Raw genomic sequence first — 8,970 nt, forward strand, 5'->3', positions numbered from 1 at the left:
GGTAATGTCATATAGCTGTTACTGCTGAGCTTAAAAAAAAAAAGAAAGTAAGTAAGAACTTGTTTATATTATGTTGAATGTGTACATCTGTACCAGGTAGGAATAGAGTCAGGTTTTTGTGGGCCTTGAAGCATATACAACTTGAGAATCTCTCAGTAAATGACCACGAAAATGCCTACATAATGAAAACTGCAAGGATCACACAGAAAAAATACACAGAAAAATAACAATTATTTTATGAATATATTAATATCTTTATAATCCTTTATAATATAACTTTTTGCTCGTCTTTCCATCACTTCCTCCCTTGATTTTATAATAACCTTTCCAATAAAAAGAACAGAAACATAATTCAGTCTTTGCACAATGTATTTTTTAAAAAATTGTCATTGATAATTTAGATTTTTTTCCAGTTTAAATTTGTTGAAAATATAGATTTGCTGTCAATTGTGAGGGAATGTGTCTTTATAAATTAGCTACTACAGTTGTACTCAGTATTTGTGCCATGTTATAGATTTCTACAACCACAGAGATTTTGATAAATTCTGTTAGTCCTAATTCCCATCAAAAGGGGAAAAAAGTCTTTAGCAAGTATAATTGCATATTCTTTCCATTTTTCCAGAATATTTCTGATATGAGCAAATCCCTATTTTGACTAAGTGTCAAACAGAACTGAATCCTCTAGTTATTATTTTATACATATGATGATTAGAAGAACTTTTCAGAATAGCTTTTGGCTGCATACATTTCAGATTTCTCTTTACTTCATTACTAGCAAATATATGTGCTAGAACCTATAGGATATAGCAACTCTGGTTCTGCACCTTAGTGACTGCAGCTGAGACAGTTCTCTGGGGTATATAAGCCCTTTTACAGCATCACTGGAAGTAAGTGATGAATTATTCATGAAGAGCCTTGAGCCTAGGTATCTAGGTTACTCTTGTCTCATTGCTGGGACAAATACTCAGCACTGAAAATGAAGGAAGGAAAGGTTTATTGAGCTCACAGTTAATGGAATTTTCAATCCGTACTTGGCTGGCTCCAAGGGAGACTGGCACATGGCAGAGGGAAGCAGTTCATGATGGCCTTAAGGAGCAGAAGCAAATGGGAGGAGTAGCAGCAACAATGACTACAGAGCGGAAGTCTGTCTCCCTTAAGTACCATTCGGGCTATATGCTATAAGTTGGATGTACTACTCACACCCATCATCCCAGCAGTACTAAAATCCATAATCCCAGTGGATCATGAGTTAATCTCAGACTCTACAAGTTCCTTCCCCATGACTGCATGAGGCTTTAGGAGGACAACTAGACACAAAACATAACATTAGGCCAGCAAGATAGCTCAGCAGACTAAGACCTGATCAGGCAAGTACTGGAACCCACATGCTACACTGGGCCACTCCTGGGCACATTGAGCCGACCGCCTAGACTGGGCATAGTGGTGTATGCCTGCAATCCCAGTGCTAGGGAGGCTGAAAACAGGAGGATCGTGACGAGTCAGAGCTGCATGGTGAGACTGTGTACCAAATATATATTTTTTTAAATCTTGAAACATATTAGTAAATTCCATTTCTTTGAACCAAATCTATTCTCCAATTCTTTTTTAAGTTCCAAAAATGAATCCTCCGTGGTAAAGTGGAGCTCTACACAATCAAGGGAAGTGGGAGCATAAAAACACGGTGATTAAAATATCTCACTTGTAACCTGACTTTCTTGCCAGAATAAATGGCCTAGATCTTCAGCCTTGAAGAGCTAGGCTCATGCATGAATATTCTTCTTTGTGTGCTTGTTTGTTTCTTTATTTTTGGCACTCTTGTTCTCACCTAACTATCTCAGCAAGTTTCTTGACCTTAAGTGTAACACATTATTAGGGAAGGGTCTACATGCAGTCATGGGGAAGGGACTTGTAGTGTTTGAGATTAACTCATTAACTTATAAGTGTAATTCGCTTATCACAGAGGCTACATTCTAGACACCCCCCCCAATAAGTGAAAATAAGTGAAGTAAGGATGCTAGACTTATTTTAGTACTTATATACACTTTAAGGATTTATAAACCCTTCTCACACTCCTATAAACCTTTCCAATACATTTAAAAACACTTCTAATATTTTTAACTATTTTCTAAACTTGTAAATCTATGTAATTTTAACAACATATGTATACTATATGGTACTGAAAAATCCCACAAAATAGAAAAAAATCTATGATAAATAATTTAGATTAATTTTGTGTGTGTGTGTGTGTGTGTGTGTGTGTGTGTGTAACTGGGGATTGAACTCAGGCCCTTGTGCTTGCCAGGCAAGAGCTTATTCTACTGAGCCATCTCCCTGGCCCCTTTTTTTGGTATTTTTTTGGGAAAGGTCTACAAGGTGTTCAGGATCTTACTACTAGATCAGACTCATAGCGATCTGCCTGTCTATAGCCTTCCAAAAGCTGGGATTACAGGCATGTACCACCAACCCCAGTCTCAATTGCTGTCTCAGTGTACCCCAGGGGCGGGGCTGGCAGGGCAGGCCCAGGGATTCAACACCAGGCCCTGAGCCTGCTTGCAGGTGCTTTAATCCACTGAGCTATTTGCTGGCCCTGGATTAATATTTTTTGAAAGCCCATGAAACAGTAAGTCTATGAAAGTCAAACCATGAAGTAGAGAGGGACTACTGCATTCATGTAATGTCCAAATTATTTTATCAACTTCCAGGAGCCTCAGCATCATACATTGTTTCCTCAGTTACTCTAACAAAACCTAAAAATTGTTAAAGTCAACAGGCTCAACTGAGCTTGAATCTTGTTCTTTCACCATCCATAGCCCCTCAGGTATGATAATTTTTTTTTCACTTGTTCATGCCAAATATTGCCATTGTCCCTATTAATAAGTGGTATGACTTTATCTTCGAACTACATAAAACGTCATCACCTCTTATCTACAGCACTTCTACCGTCTTGAGCATCTCCGTCATCTTCTCTAACCAGTGCAGCAATCAACCTTCCTAAAAGGCTGCCTTTTAACCCAGTGGTAATTTTCAATGCAGGTTTTTAGCAAGTAAATCAGGTTTTGTCCCTTGTCCCCTACAGCTTATGTTACTCCAGGAAGCCAGTGGCCAGCACACACGTCCCTCCATTCCCTGGCTTCGTGCGCCTGTCTTTCTGGGTTTGTCCTGCTCAGTGCTCAGGGCACACTGCTTCCTGGTGCTCTCCGAATCACCAGGTGAGGGCCTTAGGGCTGTTCTCACAGTGCTTGCTTAGATCACTTATTTCTGTCCTTCAAATATTTTCTTAAAGCAACCTTGCCCCTTGCCACCTGTTTTCATGCTGCCTTCTGCCTCATCACTCTTTCAGCACCCCCAACCCTTTAATCGTGCTTTCCTTCTGTGTTCCCACGCACAGGCGACTTGCTCTTACACCATATATTTACAGTTTTGCTTCCTATTGGAATGAAAACAATAGAAGGTCAGGTTCTTTGTAGTTTAGGGTCCATCCCAGGAACCTAAATATTTACCTAATTCACAAAGAAAAAACCTGGTCCCTGTGTCTGCCTAAGCAGGCACTTTAATCTGCTAAACTATCAGGCCAGCCCTAGAGGTTCTGTTTTATCTTTGTGTTGCTAGGAATGAAACCCAGGGCATGTGCACGCAAGGAAAGAACCCTGCCGCTGAGATAAATCTGCTGCAATAGTGTTTTTTAGAGAAATATTTTGCAAGTTTCAAGTGGGACTGAGAGGAACCAGTTTTAATGACTCGCCTAGCTCTACATGTGTGCATACAGATAGAAAAATAGATTTTTGGACTCTTGCTAAAGCCTTATATCTGGTTTCCCTGCCTTTAGCTTTCTTCTACCCAGTCCCTTAACTACACTACCTTTAAAATTACCTTCCAAGAACCTGGACTGGAATATTCCATTTTTTGTACTAAGAACACTCTTTTGCAACTCCTTTACCTTCCATAGAAAGACCCCCCATTTCAGTGCAAGGAAAGTCATTCAGCCTGGGTCAATTCACATTTTACCCAATCCCTCTACATTACATTCTACTTCCTAATCATAGTGTGTTCCCTATACACAAAAATAAATGCCTTGCCTTTTCTTTGTGCTTTTAATTTCCACCAAAACTTTTACCTCTCCTGGTTCTGTCTTGCCAAATTGTGCTTGGTTTGAAGAATGGACTCAAATATCACCATTTCTGGGATATCTTCCTGTCTACATATTAATCCTCATCAAACTTTGTGAACAAATACACATAGACTCACATAATGTAAGCCAAAATATCTTCTCTCCTACACTGCTATGATACTTCATTCATGCATATATTAATATGTTGAGTACTTATGAACATTTATGTGTTGGCAAATAACTCCCTTAGTAAAGGTCAATGCCTTTGAGGAGAGAGCTCAAAAATCTCTTTATATTCTGACATATAATAATTGTATACATTCAAGGAAAATAATATAATATTTCAATACATATATAAACATACATACATTTATTTTTATACGCATTGCACCAGTCAATTATCTGATCCATGGAAGTCTTTCTATACATTTTATTTTATTGAATGTCATAAAAGAACATTGGGTGACTCTGGTACATAATTATATTCTGTTTTGCGTTTATTTTTGGCCTATACTGCTCAGGTTCAAAAGAAGGATAAGTACATGGTCTGTACTGAACTGATGGCATTCAGTGTTCTTGTGTTTATGTCTATATACCACCACTTTCCAAGAGACAGTAAGAAGATAAGTAGGTTAGAAAGGTCTCAAAATCCTAAGAACAAAGATACCTCATCACCTTGGAAAAGAGAAGCTATCTTTTGGTTATCTGAATGTTGGGTGTAGATTGAAATAAGAGAAGGCAAGTATAGGGTAGAGGAGATTATGGATGTATATAATGTTAAAAATTAAATAGAATCTGAGTGCTTCTAGTGGCTTGAGAAAATAATCACAATGCACAAATATCTAAGTAGTTTTTACTTTGTAAAGGGTAGGGTCTTACCATGAGAATTGTCCATAAAATGAACAGAATGTATTACAAAATTCTGACTGTTCTCTCACCCCATGTCTTCAGATTGAACCTGATAAAACACCTATCAGGAGTGTTATGGAAAAGGTTCCCACACAAGGTGAATGTCGTATATAGGATAAGAAAAAGCTTCAAAAAATATTCAAAAGAGAAGAAAGTGACAGTAATGATTTTTAGCACATTTGAAGTTGTTTTGTTTTGTCTTCTTGATGGAAAAGTTCTGAGTTTTGGAGAACTCCACTTTGGGGAATGTGGTTTTGCTTATATTGTCATGATTGGAGAGCCTCTAAAAATCTCCAAGAACTAGATAATGCCCTCTGTTGCTCTTTGTAGTGAGTTAGGAGGTCTCTGTGTATCTGAGTGGCTCATAATTTGGAATGCATTATGAACACTTGTTTGGAGAAGCACAAACTCAGTGTAAAACTTGGGAATGGAAAGCTCTTCAGGGTCAATAGATCCATTCACTAATTCATATAGTTGGTTCAAGAACTATTTCTGCCAAGCACTGACTGAATGCTGAGGCTACCAAGGATTCACACTCCAAGCATCAGCATCTCCCCTGCTGAGCTGATTGTACTATAGAGAAGGCTTTGCTAGTTGTACCCAGTCTAGAGTGCATGGTTGGTTCTCAAGCTACAGGGAGTTTGTGCTTTATTTACTTTTATATATCCTCCATTGTGTCTAAGTAACTAGAATGGTAAAGACTGTATGCATGAAGGTGATCAAGAAATAGCTGATGAAAGAAGGAAAGGAAGAGGGGAAGAAAAAGAGGTTTTGTGGATATTACTTAAAACTTTTGATTCCAATGAGCAATTGCTATCTTCATACATTTTCTTAAAATGGATGTTACTGCAAACTCAGAGAACATTGGCCTCAAACCATTAGAAAGTAAAAACAGACAAAATAATCTAAAATCCCTGGAAAACAGCATGAGCATTATGAGATGTTTAGAGAGGAGCATTCCCTGATGATGTAACCCCCACCTTTCTCTTCTACAGTTGCCTTTTTTAAAAATGAATTTGAAAACAGAGTCTCTTGGGGTTTGCATGCTTAGCAGGCTTTGGGGATTAAATGGAGAGAAGCAGAATGTATTTAAGAGGACCATAATTATTTCTCTTTCCTCTTTTTCCCTCAGTCCTATGGGGCTCTGAAAATGTCATTGTCCTTATTTAATGCAATACAGTAAGTGTGGGTTAAGGTCCCACTTGCACCATGAAAATCCCTCAGCAGCTTGCAGCATTGAAGAATGGAGAGTGGAAAGGAAGATTAGGAGACACATGTGGTATTGATTGAGAAAACAACTACAACAACAAGGCCCATGAGTCAGCCCCAACAAGTGCACGGGGATTTGTGAGGTAGGGCAGAGTCAGAGGGATTAGAGAAAGGAAGTGAACTACAATGGAATCAGCAGGCACTTGGCAGAGGAAGCTCACTCTTTAGACAGATGTGTTTGCTACAGAGAAATCACTAGTGCTCACTCTACCTACCTTTCTGTTTCTTTATCTGTCATCTAAGAAAGGGGAAGTAAAAAGATCATTGAGGGTAGGGTGATTTCCCCCAATATTTAGAGAAAGTTTTACCTACTGAAAAGAAGAACCAAGCTGCTGAGGGCTGTTGAATTTTAAATCCCTTAACATTTTTCTCCCTTTTCTGTATTTATGGCCAATATCAAAGCCCTAGAGCAAAGGGTTTGTCCAAACGCCATTCATTGGCAGCCACTCAAAAAGCCTCATCTTCTAGCATGACTGCGGGAAAACCAAGAGTGAGTTTTTAAAAAATTTTCTATAAGTATGTAATGATGTCAGAAACTCAGTGTTTAGCATTGCAGAGAGAGATATAAGCAATAAGAAATACCATGTTTGGCACTGAGGTGAAAAATATAAGTAATAAAAATGATGGTTCAATGATTAAAGGGATAAACACTCTCTGTCCACACATGCCAGGGTTCATTCCCAACTCCATGCAAGGCATGGATAGTTCTCTATCTATGTGTGAAACACTCCCAAAGGCAAGCATTTTACTTATTTTCTTCCTCAGCCTCTGTGATTCTAGATGTGTTTCCTAAAATTCCAGAATCTTCTCTTCTCCTTCAAATTAATAGGCTTGTTCTATAAAAGAGAAAGTTCCAGAAGGAGCTCTGTGCTTTGCACGTAGTCAGTGCTCCAGGAGGAAACCTCTTCTGTTTTGGATTCACTACTCCCAGTCTTTCCTTCTCCACTAGCATACGTGGAGAAGAAAACAATGAGCACAATTTCACTTTCTGTCTATGAATAACTCATAGATATTGAGTTATCTATGAGTTAGATAACTATATTACATTCTCACACTACCTCACATCATTCCTTTAGCAATTCTTTTTTAACTTTAACAGACTTGTCCTTGCTGGGTACAGTATTCAGCAGTATCTGCTCCTGCTAAACATGAATCAGCATCTCACCTTTTCTTGGAGGATCCCTGCCTTTTTAGTTCACTGGTTTACAACTTCAGATCTCAGGTGGAATCAAGACAATTGTAGGATTTTCTGGAAGCTTTGGGAAAGGAACTAGCAATATCTAGATTTAAGATGAAAGGTCCAAATGGCGAGCTCTCTTCAAATGAGCTTCGTGTACCTATTTGGCAATAAGACTAGATTTTCTGTGCGATAGGTAGAGATAATGGGGAGACAAAATTCTGTTTACTCTAAGGGGAAATTTCCCAGAAAAAGATATTGAAGTTGGATGGGTGTTGTTTTTTTTGTGAGATCAAGATATTCCTTATGACCCTGGTGATGGTAAGGTGGAGGTCATGTGAAACATTTATCTGGATTTTTTTTCTACAGATGACTTTAGCGTCTTTAGAAGTTTGGACAGAAATATCTGGTATACTTTTACTTTTTTATTTTATAACTCATAAAATAAGTGTTATTTCATTTCAAAATGTAAAAGCAAAAAAGGGCAAAAGAAAGACAAAGTAACATACAATAATACACAGTATAGATATTTTCAAAGCAAGAAGAGCTAATTAACAGTGGCTGTTACTGTAAAAATTAACCATATTATTTGATCAAATTAATATATTTCACTATGATATTTACACTTGTGCATATACTTTTATTATGTTGATTCTACTTTCTGGATGAATAGATTCATTCTTTTTTAGCTGTCTTTTAAGTCCACTCACAATTTTAGGGTAAGAACACATTGACTTTCAAATCATATCTGTGTGGTTAAAGGAAATGTGGCTTCTAAAAACAAAATATTTATAGGACTTAGCTATCAAGTAGGTTCTTTTTTGGTTTTATCCAAAATGGGCATCACAAATCATAGATAGTGTTAGGGGTATTTTTTGCTTGGACCAGCTGGAATCTTTTATTTGAATGTTCAGAAATAAACATTAACATTGAAGACAATGTAGCAGCGAGCTACCCAGCCATAAATGTTACAAGAGTAACATTTGTGAAGCTTTTCAAGGATCCAGATGAAGACATCCCAAAAGATCAAAATTATCAGGTTTTGAGGACAGGATAAGGAAGTACCTGGATTAGTTGAAGTGGACCACATGTGCTTGCATACACATGGGTTTCTGTTCACATGTGGATGCATACACGATGTAAAGTGAAATCCAGGTGAACCATATGTTTATTCAAAGGAGAAGAGAAGGATGCCTTCCACAGAACTACAGGAAATTACTGGCTCCCACATGACCAGCCAGAATCTAGAAACTCCATTTCAGGGAAAACAACAGACCATTTGGAGACAGACCTCCAGGGAGAGAGCTCCAGGTGGTATTAGATGAAGGCGCAGGAGCATATCTTTGCTTTCCTAAGCTGCTGTGTAGAATACCAATTCAAGATTTCTCTGCAAAGGATGAAGTTGATTTGGTGATGTTTCTGGTCCTTCTACATGGAAACAATAGAAAACATAAATAGATTCTGTGATACTGTATCTAGTCTTTGCCCTGAATGTTTTCCATAATGC

Source organism: Octodon degus, unplaced genomic scaffold (genome assembly GCF_000260255.1).
Source record: "Octodon degus isolate 3935 unplaced genomic scaffold, OctDeg1.0 scaffold00003, whole genome shotgun sequence".
Taxonomy (NCBI): Eukaryota; Metazoa; Chordata; class Mammalia; order Rodentia; family Octodontidae; genus Octodon; species Octodon degus.